Below are 19,412 nucleotides of genomic sequence, written 5' to 3'. Positions count from 1 at the left end.
GTTGTGCTCCTCACGCACCCAGCCATCCACGTGATATAAAAGAAAACATGATTCATCAGACCAGTGCTCCAGTTCTGATGCTCACATGCCCACTGTTGGCACTTTCAGCAGTGGACTGGGGTCAGCATGGGCACCCTGACTGGTCTGCGGCTATGCCGCCCCATACGCAACAAACTGCGATGCTCTGTGTATTCTGACACCTTTCTATCAGAACCAGCATTAACTTCTTCACAATTTGAGCTATAGTAGCTCGTCTGTTTGATCGGACCACATGGGCCAGCCTTCGCTCACCACGTGCATCAATGAGACTTGGCCGCCCATGACCATGTCGCCGGTTCACCACTGTTCCTTCCTAGGACCATTTTTGATAGATACTGACCACTGCAGACCGGGAACACCCCACAAGAGCTGCAGTTTTGGAGATTCTCTTACTCCGTCGTCTAGCCATTACAATTTGGCCCTTGTCAAACTCGCTCAAATCCTTTCGCTTGCCAATTTTTCCTGCATCTAACACATCAACTTTGAGGACAAAATGTTCACTTGCTGCCTAATATATCCCACCCACTAACAGGTGCCGTGATGAAGAGATAAACAGTGTTATTCACTTCATGCCATACAGGTCATAATGTTATACCTGATCAGTATATATGCCCGTGTAAATATTCAGTTTCAAACATTTGTTTTATTCTTGAATAGAACAAAGGAGCACAAATAAAAAATAATGGGGTGATAGAATGCCATAAACACCATACATACTAGTACAAATACTACTTGTTTTTTGTTTTTTTTTATATGAAAATGCAGTTATTTAGACCTCAAATATTCCACTTGTATATAAACATAGTGCCTGGTTGACAATTTGTTTTGATGTTTTCGGAGATGTGTGCTCCGGGCCAACAGTGGCCGTTCAGCGCTCATATATCTATCCACAGAGAAAAGCAATATCCAGGGCTCCAGACTAACTTTTTTCACTAGGAGCACAGTGGCCCCCAACTGAAAATTTTAGGGGCACAACCAGAAATTTTAGGGGCGCACACCGTAAATCAACATGCTAACCAAATCTACTAATGTCCACTGTATTACTAATAGTAGGGATCGGTATCGTTAAGGTTTTAATGGTATTACTACTTTTACCGATACTGCTTATCGATCCGGTACTTTAACAGTATTCTTACCGGTTCTTTTTATTATACTTTATATATTTTTTTTATAAAAAATAAAAAAAACATAATTAAGAACATAATTAACATGGCTTTATAATCTGAAAAGTAAAATATCTATAGCAAAAGAAACCGCAAAGTTTGAACAAAAATATAAAACATCTATTTGTAAATGGACCAGTGTGCAGGCATTCGGAAGGTCTGCTAACATTAATATTACCTAGAAAGATCAAACCTACAAAGAAATCTAATAAAGCAATGAAATGTAAAATAACACTGCATAGTTTTCACTGTATAAATTGATAGATTAATGCTTATAAAAGCTAAAGTTATTAATTCAAGAGATGTGAATATTTTCTATTTGCCTTTTGTTCGATTCGAATTAATGGCTCAATCGTCAGCAGGTTTATTAGACGCTGCCCCTTTAAGACCGATCGAATGTAGAACTAATAATATCATATTCTCCTATTTCTCCAAACTATTTACGCCCATTTAAGATATAAACTGTTAAAATAACTACTCTCCAATCCGGTCATTTTGACACCGGCTATTTGTTGTTTATTTGATGGTTTAGACGCGCACACGAAGCCTACAATAATGTGCAAATCGGTCAATTTCGCAGCACACACACATAAGCCGCCTTGAAGTTGGAAACAGCGTCTCTTGCGCGGATTATTGTGCATTTAATAGCTCTTTATGATCAAACACATCCCGCAGTTTAGCAATAGTAGAGACTGCAGTTTACAACAATCACTGAATCTGACGTTTAGTTTAGGTTTAGGGAGAATGACAGCGCAGCTGAGAAGGGAAGGATGAGCTCGACGGAACACGGCTATAGGAATAGTTTTACCTCATATCATCTTTTTATAATTCTTGAAAGCCAAAATCGAAAATAAAATTAGATTAATATCACAGCACATCCCTAAAGTTTAAGAAGACTAAACTTTTGTGTAGTTCTCTTGGCCATCGCATCCTCACTCATTAAAGCTGACGGTGGTGTTGTGTTCGCTGGAGCTTCACGTGACAGAGCTCGCTCGCTCTCTCTCTTCTGGATTGCGAATGGCAAAAATGCATCACGGACAAATGGTTTAATATTATCTCATAAAGAAACGGCTGGCAAAGATAGAATTTGCCAAACATAACGTCTATCAATTATAATTAGTAAGTGTATTTTCTTAATTTCTCCAGTACCGACAGCAGGCAAATTTACTGGTCGCACATGTGCGACTGGATGTAAAATTCAGTCGCACTCTCTCAAATTTTAGTCGCAAAATGCGACCATTTAGTCGCACTCTGGAGCCCTGATATCACACTCATAGCCGTGCGATATGGCTCTATATCAGCATGGCTGTGATTCATCCGTAGGCAGTCGCAGCCATGTTGATAGAGCTATATTGCATGACTGTGTGTGATATTGGTTATTTAGCACGTCTTTTATTGACATAGTCACTAGAGAGTTTTGAGTTCAGGCTCTGATGCCACAAAGTGAAACAATAAAAGACACTTTAGTTGATGATGTTACATGTTAAACTGAGATGAGCACAGCGAACGACTTGATACTTTCCCAAAAATCCCTTCCTGAAACAGGAACAGTGTTCATTATTGCCATGCACAGGACTGTGCAAGATGTGCAGGACACAAGATTGAAGCACATCTTCCTGATAATGATCCACAGCCCGTCCTGTGTGTTGTTGTCCGTGTAAGTGGAGAAACCAATCTAAGTTTAAATCACTTACTCTGACAGAAGACAAATTGTTTGCCAGGAAGTAAGAGTACAGTGAACCCTGGTTCCTGTCAACCTTATACAGGGGCGTTCCTTAATCTAGATCCAAACACAGATTCTCCTGCTCTCCAAATCAGCAGATGTTTGACAAGTTTGTTAGGGCTCTTTAAAAAGCCATTTCCCAGGGGAGTTGGTTGAGCACTCTTCATTTAGTGTTAATGAGGGTCATATACTGCCGAAGCTGCTTGGCTGAAGATAGAAACATGTTTGATCTAACAGCAGGACACGTTAAAGAGCTTCCTATGTGTTTGAGTAGCCTAATTACTGAAAACTGTTCATTTAAAAGTGTTAATTTGTTAAAATAATTATGTTAGTCATATATTCTACCATGTTTTACATATAATAGTTAGTGATAAGAGTTAGGGCCTCGAAATCCTCAATTAACTTTGATTTATCATTATTTAAGTAAAAAAATAAGGTATTTATGTATTTGTATATAGTTTTATGTCCAGAAAAATGCAGGTTCACTGCAAAGAAATTGTGGACTCTCTCATTTATCATTATATCGAAATTCCAAATTATAATAATGAGGTGCAACACAAGAAATTAAAATTAATTTTAAAAAATCATTAAATTGCCTTGCCTTATATACACAATTGTTCAACAGTTTCAGCGTGCATTAAATTAATCAAAAGTGAAAGACATTTATAATGTTACAAAAGATTTCTATGAAAAGAAAATCAATTCTGATCTTTCTATACATCAAAATTTTCCAGAAACTAATAACTGTTTTCAACATTGAGAATAATAAGAAGCAAATCAGAATATTTCTGAAGGATCTTGTGACTGAAGACTGGAGTAAGGTACATTTTAAAATGCATTAAGAACAGTTGTTTTAAAATTGTAATATTTTAGTAATTGTAATTGTAAAAAAAACAAATTCTGTTTTACTGCATTTTTGATTAAATGAATGCTGCTACATTTTTTTACATTTTGCATTTCATATATGTAGTATATTGAAGGTGTCATGATGGCCATTAGGAGGGTTTTTTGTGTCTAAAACTTAAAATTTGTACATTAATCTTTTTCTGTCTAACATCTAGACTACAAATCTATAGTACTGTTTCTAATGGTAAATGGATTTCTGGATAATTTGATGACAGCATCACGTTGTCTGATTGCTCCCACTCTGTTCTGGGTGAGTGTGCATTTACCCTAATGTGTTGATTACTGACTCCATGACTCCCATTAAAGTGCTTCACTTCCCCACACAGGAAACCAGCAAAGCCCCTGAGAATTAATTATGATCCCACAACACATGCTATATGACTCTTCATTAATACAGACTCTTACAGAAAAAAATCAACAATGTATATTTAACAATTAGCATATTTTGGTTAATGACTTTATTATTTAAAAACCTAAATTAGATGTTTGATGTCTTCTATATAGCGCATATAGTAAAACAAACTATGTGGGTGTGTGTACCTGAATATGCACACTGACTCACAGGCACACTGTGAATGTGGGGACCTAAATTGAGGTCCCCATGAGAAAACAAGCTTAAAAATCATGCAGAATTCGTTTTTTTTTTTAATGTAAAAATGCAGATAGTTTTGTGTGACGGGTAGGTTTAATGGGGGTTAGGGTAAGGGGAGATAATATACAGTTTGTACAGTATAAAAAACATTACGCCTATGGAGAGTCCCCACAAAGATAGTAAACCAGACTTGTGTGAAGACCTTCATCAAGCGTTGAATGTATAACTCTGTTTATAATTCATCCCATGTCCTTTGGGTGGCGCTGTGATACAGGACAGCATGATCCACTCAGTAAATCAGAATGAGGAACTGAACAGCTTGGGGTTTGTTGTTTTATTTCGAAATTTAGAGGGTGTGAAATTGCTGATTGCTCTGACCTGACTTGCAGTAAGTCTTTTCCTATTGTGTAATCGGACAATTTCTTGAACCCGTTTGCCGTGTGTCAAGAGGACATTCTGAGGATATCCTGTTGCTAAATTTATTTACCACAATATTATAATGCTGGGAAAATGTATAATATTGTGGTATATTATAATTTAAAGACAAATTATATTTGAATATATATATATATATATATATATATATATATATATATATATATATATATATATATATATATATATATATATATATATATATATATATATATATATATATATATATATATATATATATATATATATTAAATGTAATTTATTCTTGTGATCAAAGCTGAATTTTCAGCATCATTTTCAGTCTTCAGTGTCACATGATCCTTCAAAAATCATTCTAATATGATGATTTGCTGCTCCAGAAATATTTATTATTATTATTAATATTGAAGAAATCTTTTGTAACGTTATATATGTCCTTACTGTCACTTTTGATTAATGTGTCGTTGCTGAATAAGACTATTAATTTCTTTCGAACAAAAAAACTGACCCCAAATGTTTTAATGGTAGATATATTATTTAAATACTATAATAAACTCTTCTATATTTAAATACTATAATAAACTCTAATAAAAGATTCTATATGGCACCAAAAATGATTCTTGGCTCGTAATCGTAGGGGAACCCTTTTAAGTGCTATATAGCACCAATTTTGGTGCTTTAGTGGTTCTTCAGCGGTTCTTCAGAGGTGCTATATAGCACCTTAGTCAAAGAACCGGTGAAGAACCTCTGAAGCACCAAAATTGGTGCTATATAGCACTTAAAAAGGTTCCCCTACGATTACGAGCCAATAATCATTTTTGGTGCCATATAGAACCTTTTTTTTAAGAGTGTAATAATAATATAATATAATATAAATTATTATTTGGTCACTGAATGCCAGGTCAGAATAAAGCTGCCATCATTTGAACATAAAATGGTTTTCCACATACAGTGGGGAGAACAAGTATTTGATGCACTGCCGATTTTTTAGGTTTGCCCACTTACACAGCATGTATAGAAGTCTGTAATTTTTATCATAGCTACTCTTGAACTGTGAGTGACGGAATCTAAAACAAAAATCCAGAAAATTGCATTGTATGATTTTTAAGTAAATAATTTGCATTTTATTGCATGACATAAGTATTTGATACATCAGAAAAGCAGAACAGAATATTTGGTACAGAAACCTTTGTTTGCAATTACAGAGATCATGCGTTTCCTGTAGTTCTTGACCTGGTTTGCACACACTGCAGTAGGGATTTTGGCCCACTCCTCCATACAGACCTTCTCCAGATCCTTCAGGTTTCGGGGCTGTCGCTGAGCAATACAGACTTTCAGCTCCCTCCAAAGATTTTCTATTGGGTTCAGGTCTGGAGACTGGCTAGGCCACTCCAGGACCTTGAGATGCTTCTTACGGAGCCACTCCTTAGTTGCCCTGGCTGTGTGTTTCAGGTCGTTGTCATGCTGGAAGACCCAGCCACGACCCATCTTCAATGCTCTTACTGAGGGAAGGAGGTTGTTGGCCAAGATCTCGCGATACATGGCCCTATCCATCTTCCCCTCAATACGGTGCAGTCGTCCTTTCCCCTTTGCAGAAACAGCATCCCCAAAGAATAATGTTTCCACCTCCATGCTTCACGGTTGGGATGATGTTCTTGGGGTTGTACTCATCCTTCTTCTTCCTGCAAACACGGCGAGTGGAGTTTAGACCAAAAAGCTCTATTTTTGTCTCATCAGACCACATGACCTTCTCCCATTCCTCCTCTGGATCATCCAGATGGTCATTGGCAAACTTCAGACGGGCCTGGACATGCGCTGGCTTGAGGAGGGAGACCTTGTGTGCGCTGGAGGATTTTAATCCATGATGGCGTAGTGTGTTACTAATGGTTTTCTTTGAGACTGTGGTCCCAGCTCTCTTCAGGTCATTGACCAGGTCCTGCCGTGTAGTTCTGGGCTGATCCCTCACCTTCCTCATGATCATTGATGCCCCACGAGGTGAGATCTTGCATGATGCCCCAGACCGAGGGAGATTGACCATCATCTTGAACTTCTTCCATTTTCTAATAATTGCGCCAACAGTTGTTGCCTTCTCACCAAGCTGCTTGCCTATTGTCCTGTAGCCCATCCCAGCCTTGTGCAGGTCTACAATTTTATCCCTGATGTCCTTACACAGCTCTCTGGTCTTGGCCATTGTGGAGAGGTTGGAGTTTGTTTGATTGAGTGTGTTGACAGGTTTCTTTTATACAGGTAACGAGTTCAAACAGGTGCAGTTAATACAGGTAATGAGTGGAGAACAGGAGGGCTTCTTAAAGAAAAACAGGTCTGTGAGAGCCGGAATTCTTACTGGTTGGTAGGTGATCAAATACTTACGTCATGCAATAAAATACAAACTAATTATTTAAAAATCATACAATGTGATTTTCTGGATTTTCACCGTCTCTCACAGTTGAAGTGTACCTATGATAAAAATGACAGACCTCTACATGCTTTGTAAGTAGGAAAACCTGCAAAATCCGTAGTGTATCAAATACTTGTTCTCCCCACTGTATATCATGCATATGGAATGAATTAAGCATGTGCATTTCTAATCCATATACATTAGGTATAGAGTTTCTGAAAGCAGTGCATCTAAATGACCAATTAACTGATTAAATATATATGATGGCTGCTGTTCACCATCATCCATTAAGTGCTTAAGCAGTGGCCCTGCACCATGTGGGATGGAAACAACACATTTTAATGACCGGAGGACAGATGTTACTGTGCAGACTGAGCGTTGACCTGCTCAATATTCATCATCCTCATGTGATCACTATAAGTTAAGAGCCTCCATTGTGTTGTTGCAGGTTAAAATAGTGCAACCAAATATTGTTGGAGTACCAGAACCAGCCAGAATGATAGAATGATGTTTTTTTTTTTGTGTGTAACAGCATTTTATTTTCTGTTTCCTTGTTTACTGACGCAGGAGTGTTTGTAGGCGGTTGTTCTGCATATAAATTGTGTCATAAATGTCACAGTATGAACTCAGAAATGTAGGCCATGCTTTAGATGATTCATGCAAGAACTCTTAGCATTCTGCCCACAGAATATCTCGATTCGGTAAAACAACATAAACATCTGCCCTAACAAACACATGCTGCTATATCCAGACCGTCATCATCCTGTGATACAATGCATAAATATCAACAACAGATAACATTCATTGTTTGTTTGCATATTTGAGCCTGGAATGAAAGTCTAAAGGCAGCCAGGCACATGATGTTCTTTCACTGCAAGGACATTGTGTAAGTGTACCAATTGAAACTGGTTGACGTGGTTGTTCCTATACAGTAAATGCCATTTCAGGGTTCATCATTTTTCATAGGGTTACTGTTTAAAAGTTTGGGATCTGTAAGATTGAAATTCATACTTTTATTCAGCAAGGATGCTTTTTATTGAACAAAAGTGATGGTAAGACTTCAATGTGAAAAAAAAAGCTTTTGGTTGCACTTTATTTTACAGTATTTATTGTACTTACATGTACTTACAGTGTACTTGCTTATGAAAATACTAGGCAATATGTGACCCTGGACCACAAAACCAGTCATAAGGGTCATTGTTTTGGAATCTTTCCATTGATGTATGGCTTGTTAGGAGAGGACAATATTTGGCCGAGATACAACTATTTGAAAATCTGGAATCTGAGAGTGCAAAAAAAAAATCTAGGGGTAAACGTACCTATTAAGCTCAAGTACCCATTAAGCACACTAATCTTTGAACTCAGATTTAAAAAAAAAAAATTGTATCATCCTATTTGATGTCTTAACCAATTGATGTGTTTTTTTTTTACTATATACCTCCTGTAATTTCACACTAATCAGTCCATTGCACACTGAGATATGGGTATTCATGTGTTCACACTGTCTGGGGGCCATTTTGAAAGCTGTCTGAAAACTTTCACCAAAAGAGTAGCCCCTTAAATGTGCATTTTATTAGATGTTTAAGCCTTTATTTTGGATAAATGTAAATTCTTACTGCAAAATTAAGAGATTCATATTTAGACTTTTGCATATTATAACCTGGACGTGGGAAATAATTACAGTTAGATCCAAAAGATAGTTTTAGCAGCATAGCACAGGTGCTACGGAACATTGTTAGCTTACTAGCTGTTTAAGATTGTGTGCTACACTTATATATTACTTCACAGGCATAACTGGCTTGTACTTTTAAATACATTATATTATAAATGTACAGTTTATTGATGTTCTTTGGTTTTACACTGCTGTATTTTTTAAAGACTTCATATTATTGTAAGGTGAGCTTAAAGGGTGCACTAGCAATAGGCTACTAAATCACAGCTTCAGTGTGATATCAATAAGAAAAAGTTTAATTTCATAGATATTTTCAATAATAGTTGATCATATTAAAATATGTATGAACTTAATACATGACCTAGATTATTTTTTTGTACAATTGTCCTTTTAAATGTAATTTAATAATGTTTGTTACTTTTAAAAAGTTTGCTGTTCCAGTTAAACTCAGTGTGCTCCCTTTAAGCTCATCCACATTAAACGTCTATGTAAATACTTCATAAACAGACTTTACATATTAACTGATTGTCACTTCAAGTTAATCTTTGTAAAATTATTCTTTAAAAATGTTGTTTAAAATAAACAAGAATTTTCCCAAAAAAACATGATGTGAGTTTAATGGCAACAGGGGTGTGCTTAAAGGGTACAAACATGTCCCCATTAAGCACAGCCAGACTTTTTGCATTTAATGATGTATATCTTGATTGAAATGCGTTGTCATTTAAAATAAAATGAAATATTATTGTGTGAGAGATTAATATTTTATGTTAACATAACTTCTTGTACTAAAACCAATACCCTGTGCACTAAAATGTCTTGATGTAGATTTTAATGAGCTTAATAGGTACGTTTACAAAACATTTTAAATATTGAGAAAATCGCCTTTAAACTTGTCCAAATTACGTCCTTAGTAAGGGAAATTCATAATTATTATTATTTTTTATATATGGTAGGAAATGTACAAAATATCTTCATGGAACATGATCTTTACTTAATATCCTAATGATTTTTGGCATTAAAGAAAATTTTTATAATTTTGACCCATACAATCTATTGCCACAAATATACCCGTGTGACTTATGACTGGTTTTGTGGTCCTGGGTCACATATAAGGTAACTACATGGGTTAAGGTTAGGTTTAGATGTAGGTTCAGTGTTACCTAGTTATAGGTACCTAGTTATTACCCAGTTATTGTTATTACTGTAATAAGTACACAGTATGTACATGGAGAACAGGACTATAAAATAAAGTGCCACCGAACTTTCCATTAAAAATGGAACCTATCAGAAACCTGAAAAAAAAAAAAGTATACCAGTATTATTGTTTTACTGTTTTTGCTCAGATAATTGCAACCTTGGTAAGGATAAGACACAAAAAAAAACCTATGTATAGTTAATATATGTACATATTTTTTATTACTTTAAAAAATATATAGTTGTCCACTGTCCCATGATATGATATTCTGGTCTTTATATAAGTGGAGACCTCTTTTTCAATAAGTATTATTCAGCACAGTGTGGTTTTGTTGAGTTTTATTTAAAATTATATGTGCCTCTCTACTGTATACTAAAGCAGCAAAATGTGGGATGAACGTACGCGTAACACAAGAAATTAGCAATAAAGAGCATGAAGGGAGGGCGAGCATGAGAGTGAGAAAGAAAAACAAACCGAATGTAGAGTGGGCGACAAAATCGCTTTGTGACCCACTTTATCTGTTTGCTGTCAGCTCTTGGAAAATTATAACTGCCTCATTTCACTGTGTTGATGAATGTTAATTTTATTTTAAATGCGCTCTTTCCAGGTAGTTATTCCTGTTAGCACTATTTCCAGGTTTTCTGAAAAAGCTGAAAATTAGCCTCAGTTGGCATCAAAAATCTGTTCTGAGAAGAACTATAATAGCCGAACGTGCATGCAATGCCTTTACGCATTGTCCAATGTCACAGTGAAAACATCAGGAGCTATTAATAACAGCCTGCTGAAGGCATCATCAGACCAAAGGAATATCTCTGTTGCTATGGAGTCCAGAGCTGATGACATCACAGGGCATGCGTTAATATGAAAGAAAGGCTGCTGGTTACTGGGAAAGAGGGAATAAGGGTTTTTTTTTGTTTTTGAGAGAGAGTACAAAAGTTGTAATTTCTATATAAAAAGCTTTGGGTATAAACCAAAAAAAACACTAATCTGTCCTGTTGGATGTGCAATTAATGCACTCAAAAGTCTTGCCTCAGTGGAAGTGCTATCTATTAATCAAATGAATGCTTTACATTATGTCTAATTGCACGAGAAGGTCACTAATGGAAAATCTAATGCTTCTCGTCTCCCACGCTCAGCAGAGAACACTGAGGGCTCAATGGATGCAACAATGAGACACACTCGTGCCAAATACATTAGCATCAACCCATTTACTGTATAGGATCCACCAAAAGTGGTTAAATAACTCATTTTATGTGAGCCTTAAATGGATAGTTCAAATAAAAAAGATTTTGGTTCAGTTACTCCCCTCATACCATTAAAAATGTATGAGGAATACAAAAAAAAGCTGTTTTGAAGAATATCCAAACTGCTCTTTCCATATAATGAAAGTGGATGGGGACTGGAGCTGTTACTTTACAAAAATACCTTCTGAAGCAATTTGATAGCTTTATGTGAGAAACAGAATCAAATTTAATTTGCTGAAAATCCATATATCCTCCTGAGACCCATACATTATTATTATTATTTTGTAATTTTTGTAATATCATTACATTGTTTGGAGTATAAGAAAGAAATGGCGGGGGGAAAATCTGAATATATAAAAATATTTGATGATATGTCCTATGTAGAGGACACCAGGACTCAACAAACAATTTGTTTTACATTACATTTTTATATTCAGTATTTTTATATTCAGGATGGTTCCAGGCTATTTGTTCTATAACTTGTCCTCTGTAAAAACAGATTTGAGAATAATGTTGGACATTTTTTTTTGAAAATGTTTATATTTTGCATTTTGTGTTTTCAGGACTTCGACAGCTCCAGGAAACTTCCACCTGAGCCAAACTATGCAGAGACTTTTACAAAGATTCTCAACTATGGTAAGAAAGATATTAGATAATGAATTGAAATAACTATTTTACTTTACACAATGTGTGTGTAAACATGGCCAAAAATGTTTTTTCCCATTATATGATGTATCTCTTCATTGTCTCTAATTTGCATATTAGTGTTCTTTGGGCAACATGTAATAAAAAAGAAAGAAGTAGCTATAAAAATGAGAGTAATAACTTGGCAGCATTTTCCTAATATATCTTATTTCATAGAAATATGGATACATCATTTCTTCCCAGTTCACTTATTATGTCTCCCTAAAATGCCTGATAAGCATGCGGTGAGTCCTGTGTCCTATACAGTGGACATGTATGAAACTGATGCATGTCTCATAACAGAAAGTCATATTCTTATTTGAAACCCCACTAAAATTCTCTTGAGATGTTAATTTACGACCAACAATATGAAAGTTGTTCCGATTTAAAACATTATGCAGAGTATTGAATTTAGTCATTCAGTGAGTGTCAAGTCATATTTAAAGACCAAGGAGAGATAGTTGTCATGGTGAAACCTTTACATTGTGTATCGCTGAAAAGCCCTGAATGTGCTCTTTACAAGACATCCAGACTGTGGCTTATTATGTGGTCTCAAAGAAATTTGCTATATTTGGTCTGAGGAGTAAATGGCATTGGAAGACATGGAATATAGTTCACAAGTTGTATAGATTTCAGGCTGGAGCTTGACACTTCCACGTCCACTTGTATGGAAAGTAGCATCATTAACATTCTGCAGTCTGCTTTCTGTTTCTTGTTTTGTTTCCATTCTTTTAAAAGAAATCATGTTGTCTGAAACATTAAGGTTAGTAAAAGATAATAGGATGTCCAACAAGATCATTAAACTGTATTTGTGTGTGTGTGTGTGTTTGTGAGACAAAGGCAAGGCAAGTGACATTCATCTTTTGCTAAATAAGGTGCCTGACACTGACATTGTGTTCAGTGCTGGAACAACACTGATAAGGCACTTTTATCACCGGGCTGCTAACACACACACAAACACACGCAGAGACACACGAATGGAAAAAGCACTACAATAATGCATTCTTTGTTCTCTTTTGCAAAACATCAGTCGTTCCGCTCATTTGTGCCAGAGAGTTTGATAGCAATGCAGTTACTGTTTCAAACTGCTACATCATCGCCTCCCCTCCCCACCCCCTTATGACATCATCACTAATTTATCTTGCTCTTTTTTTTTCATCTAAAAATACTGCATTATCTTTTAATCTTTTCTTGTCTTGTTCTTCCTCCACAGGCAGCAAATCCTCACATAAATATAGCACTCAGAACGTCATCCCTGACTTGGAGTTGAAGAAAGAGAGTGTTGGATCGTTTAGCCGTCTGTGGAGGTGGGGGGTTGAAGATGATGTAGGCCCAAAAATATTCAAGTGAGCACAAAAAACTAAAATATTGACATGAGTGCAAATGCTTCTAGCTACACATCATATTGCATTATATTAGTGAAGCAAAAATTGACAAATTAAGCATTTAGCCAGTTAGTCATCGATTAGCAAGCTAACATCGTAGCCTACTTAACACTCTGGATTAGCTATAGAACAAAATATCATGAGAGCACACTATGCAAATATTCTCACATTATACTATATGTTTTGCCAGTGTACGCTTCTTGTTCGGAGTCTCTTAAAAGTGTTTTTTTTTTTTTTTTTTTTAACACATTTGGTTTATTTAACGTTTTATTGGTTTTATTTAATGTGTTAATTACACATTTGGTTATTACACATTTGGCACAGATATATGTATTGTATACTTTGTATTTATGGCTTTAGCTGAAATCTTCTAAAAATGTCCATCCAAAAACAAAACATAAGTTTACTACGGCCGTTTTAAACAGCTGGTTACAGAGACAACCTTCGCTTTGAAGGAAATTAGAAATCGGCATGAAACAAAATATTCTATGGTCTTTTCTTCCCTATTGTGATGTTTATCTGAGTGAAACGCTTTCTCAAACAAGAAAAAATGTAGGACGGAACTTGATTTTGTCCATTTAGAATTGATTGGATAGTTGGATCATTGTTGTTTGTGAATTTCTGCAATGTGAGTGACAGGTTACTGGAAGGGAGGGATTATTGTTCCGCCTTTACACACGTGAACATCTGAAAAGAGATTTCATTGTGAAGGGTGGAGAAAATCAATTAAAATTTTGTTTTTGTTTTTTTTACTTCAGAATGATACAAAACTTTTTGTTTTGGCACTTGCTGTGTGAACAACAACAACAACAAAAACATGACAACAAAGAACCGCCGAAGAACCACTGAAGCACCAAAATTGGTGCTATATAGCACTAAAAAAGGTTCCCCTATGATTACGAGCCAAGAACCACTTTTGGTGCCATATATAGAACCTTTTTTTTAGAGTGTATATATATATAATCATAGGGGAACCTTTTTTAGTGCTATATAGCACCAATTTTGGTGCTTCAGTGGTTCTTCGGCGGTTCTTTGTTGTCATGTTTTTGTTGTTGTTTTTCTTATTTATTTAAATGTTTTACAGGCTGTAGTATTGTTTGACTGACGGAACTCATGCTTAAATAGATGTTTTGAGCCAAAAGATTTTTTTTTTTATGTTTAATGTAGGCTATATATATATATATATATATATATATATATATATATATATATATATATATATATATATATATATATATAGCCTACATTAAACATTAAAAAAAAAAAAATCTTTTGGCTCAAAACATCTATTTAAGCATGAGTTCCGTCAGTCAAACAATACTACAGCCTGTAAAACATTTAAATAAATATCAGTAAATAATGGTAATATAAATTACATAAGAAAGTTAATCATTAGTTATGTTTTATATTTCCCCACAGAGGCACTCATAAGGGAAATGGATGTGGGACATGAGCAGGAAAGAGAGCATCGTTTTTCTAATATCTTCATGTTTTCTCCTGATGTTCCAAAACTGATAGTTGCAGCAAAACTAGCAAAACTAAAAATATCCGGCATGTATGGAATGCACTATAAACTTGACACACCTTAAGTTTAATAACAAGCACAAACTGTTAAAAAAGAGTTTGAAGTAAAATGTATCTCCTACAGCACCGTTTTCTACTTTACCACAGTAAATTATGCGAACTCCAAAAGCAAACAAAAGGAAGAAACGTGTATAATCCCCTGTGAGAGATTCCATGTCCAGTAGAATAAAATGGAGTAAGTTCTATTGTTAAATTCGTAGAAAATCGGGTGAACAGATCGCAAAACGTAGGCAAAGCTTAAATTTGTCTCACCTCACAAAGCTCTCTCTCGTTCGGCATGAATAGCTATAATATTTTTCCATGGCTGCGATGTAACATTTAATTGCGAACCTATTATTTATTTTGTAAATAAATGTTTGTGCTTCACTCGTGTCATAATATTCACGTAAAAAAGCATTCACATACAAAAAAAAGTGTTTTGGCCGACCACCGCAGGTGATACTCAGCCACCCCTGTGGTGCGGTTGTTACGCACAGCCCTATCGCTGGGTGACAAACTATTGTAATATGCGGACAACATTTTGAAAAGAACATCTAATAATCTATAATTAGTCAATAAATATACATATATATCTATAAATAATATATAATCTTTTTAAATCTAACGATTTTGTACCGTATCCATGTAATTTTCTATCTATAAACGCTATCTCCCCCTGGTTTTCTGCAACCTAGCTGCACGCGCATCCTGTATGTTTACAAACAGTAAATTGGTCTATTGAAATGAATGTGAGACAAATTTCACCTATTGGAAGTGTTTGGTACTACACCCGAATAAATTCTTACTGAATGCTCATTTTTTGAGATCTTAACCTCAAATTTGGAACACAGCTTGTTTAGATTTAGGGCTTTGATTTTCTCACAGTTTTAGAGTAAAATGTGTTTTTGTGCATTTTTTCATAACAATAAATGTAAAATTGGAGAACTTTTTTTTTTCACTTCAGCAATAATCTGCCTAATCTGTGCTCCAAAGCATTCAAAGATTGATGACAGTTGATGCTCAAAAAGTAAATAAATGGATTATAACTACTGCATAAATATAATTTAGTACCATAAAATCCTAGCCTGGATGCCAGCCGAATTTAGCCCCGCCCACACATTTTTTTGCTCTGGCAATTCGGTCTGGACTCGCTCCATAGAGGAGTAATTATGCCCGAACAGAAACTGTTCGGACCAATGAAATTGTCAGGGCGGGCTTTAGACGATGATGGACAGATGATCAACAGTAACGTAATCATCCACGTCATCGAAGGCTCTTGGGTTGAATTTGCTCTTATCCTAAACGGAGAACTTGTTCGTATATGCATTCACCTTCACTATTTCTCTCAGAAACGATGATCGTGTTGGTAAGTACTCTGTGTATCCTTAAATTATTGTATTACTGGCAAAGATCGTTTACACTCATCTTTTTCTTGTAACGTTACTTAATCCAGCGTGCGTGCAGACAGGGTTTCCAAGTGTTTTTGCAATGTCGCGCACAATTGCTACTCAAAACTATAGCCCAAAACAATAACTTTCCGGGGGGTTCTCCGGAAAAAAATGGCGTTTGGTTGGCAAAATATGTTATTTTGGCAAGGTTGCCTGCTAAAATTCGCATTCCTGGGTTTATATAATCACATAATTGTGGTCGCTTCAACCCGCGGACATGGAGAAAAACACGGACTTGGTAACACAGTGCAGTTGAGTTCTGTTGACATTTGACAACTAACGTTACGCGTCGCTCCGTTGCTCTGATTGGTTGTGGGTCTATCCAATTGAGGTCTTTCCTGGCTCGGTACAAGGTTTTACAAGGTTTATAACAAAGGGTTTATAACAGAGGGTTTATAATAAAATTATAACAAACTGAAATATTCAATTAAAAATAGGAATTGCCGATTTTGATTTCTGGGTGACTTAAAACTTCAACTGGAAACTGCAACTGAGCCATCAACCTGACACAAAACTATGAGCACACTATAGATGTAGGCAATTTTCTGTATGCTTCTCTACTGGCCCCCTGGCTTGTGACCTATATACATGCCAGGTTCTGGATGATTCCCTAGAGTAGCTTGTAATCTTCAGTGTTTCCATTTGCTCAGCTATGGATCCAGCAACTAAAAGTGATAGCGTGCTTTCACTATAAACAGGTTAGGAAAATACCACCCTGAGTCTTATCTGAGGCAACAGGGGGCTATAATTGTCTGAAGCTTGTATTAGCACACTGATTTCATTACATTTTTTTCTTGGCAGTCAGAGCCAGTCATAATGTTAACCAATAGCCAACATAGCTATTTGGGAATTCTGTTAGCAAACTCTCATTTAAGTCTGGCTCCATTCTGGTCTGGAACAGCCACTTTTTTATGATCCAATCAGTTCCTGATGGATAAAAAAAAGCACCATTGTACATCATTTTCCTTGGAAATACACTTTACAAAGTAAAGTGGGTTGTGAATGACTTTTGTATGTTATGTAGGATATGAAGGCCATTATATAGATATCCCAGAGAGTCCACAAACAATAGCAGAATTAGCTCTACTCCAAAACCTAGGAAGTTGCCTCACTGCTTACATTGGCAGTTGCCTTCTAAAAGTGCTGTCAAAATTTTTGGGGCAAAAAAATTTGATTTTCAATTGTTACTAATGTAGAGAAGCATGAAGCACAGCTCATAAAGAAGTCACTTTCAAACCAAGCAGCTTTCCGTTGGTGAAGGGTGTGAATTCCATGACCAACTTTCAATTTGAACAATACGAGTGAAATCTGCGCGGGGAATTTTGTCGCCCTCACATTTACATTTAAATGTACATTTATTCATTCAGAAGACGCTTTCATCATGGAATTTTGCAGATCAACGGTAAATGTAACCACACCTTAAAGCAGTGTACCAAGTGAGCTAGCCTAGAAATCTAGACGCACCCTAGCAGCAGCAAATATCATTTGCTGCCAGGGCGTCTAGCAACTCTCCGTTGGCTTGCGAGCTGGAAAAAACAAACTCTAGTCAGGCCAATCACATCGTGTACAGAGTCGGTGGGTGGGCGTAACATAATGACGGCAGAGTTACGGCGGTTCCGTGTGCTACTTGAAAACAAAGAAGCGGGCGAACAGCGGTCTTTCGAATCGGAGTTGGCCGCGACACTGGAAGACTTGGAGTTAAGCTTTTCTTTGAGAAAAGAACAAAGAACGGCACTGAAGTCATTCAAGATGTGTTCGGAGTTTTGCCGACCGGATACGGCAAAAGTTTAATTTATCAACTAGCTCCGCTTCACCTTCTTCGCTGCTCTGGTTGGTTGTAGCGCTATCCTATTGTGTGCAGAGGGAATTTGAAAGACAACCGTTTATCCCGCCCCTCGGATTGAGCCCTGCCAATGGTGTGTTCCCAGACCCAACATCTTGATGTGGTTCTGGCTTGTCAGGCTACAAGTGAGCAATTTGGAGTGAAAAACATAAGACGCAATTTTGCACTCAATTCGCAATTGATTTCTATGGAGTTTTATGTTAGCGTGTTGCTAAGCTAATATTGTTTTAATTCTAATTCGCATAAAAATAATGTACAACACAACAATATTAGATATAATGTATTACATTTTTAATTAAACTAAACTATTTTTAAAGATAACTTTCGGTGCAGAATTTTTTATATTGTGTCGGCCATTTTGGATTTGTTTTCACTGAGCTCATTGCAATTTATATTGGGATTACTTTCTCCACAAAAGATACATGCTTCTTCTCAAGCGAGTAAGTAGACAAGGATTAGTAGAATGTGACAAAGGCTACAGACACAACTAGGGAAGTAAATGCCTTTTATTAGCAAAATAAGGGAAATGAGTGTACAAATGTTCCCCCGATATGGAGAACACACAGACAGAGGTGGCAGTTTTCTTCAAAATCAATCAACAGTATCGCTTGCCTCAAATGTCAAATGCAGACATTTGTATATTGTTTTTTTTCTTCTGTGAAATCCCGAACCCCTTCTCAGTCGCTTTGTCTCTCAAGGGCGTTCCTCGGCAACACGTCATTCTCCGAGCAATAAGCCATTAAAATGGCGGCCAGTGTCTGATGACAGGTGCTTGAGAGACAGATTCCAAGTCCTGCGTGCGTCTCCGCATCTGACAGCTGAACAGGACTCCTCTCCATCTGAAAGGCTGTGTGGTCTACTCTTGTTGCCATGGAGACCCAGAGGTTTGGACCACCTCTCACTGTATTAACCATTATCTTTCTCAACACCGGCATATATATATATATATATATATATATATATATATATATATATATATATATATATATATATATATATATATATATATATATATATATATACACATAAACACGCAAACAGATACACACGCGCACACTCTCTCTCACTCTCTCTCTCTTTCACGCACGCTCACATTCAATGCATATGAGGATTTGTGCTCTCAAATTAGTAACATCCAGTATG

The sequence above is a fragment of the Gobio gobio genome (assembly GCF_949357685.1).
Source record: "Gobio gobio genome assembly, chromosome: 5".
Taxonomy (NCBI): domain Eukaryota; kingdom Metazoa; phylum Chordata; class Actinopteri; order Cypriniformes; family Gobionidae; genus Gobio; species Gobio gobio.
Note: the sequence above shows the minus strand (reverse complement) of the source record.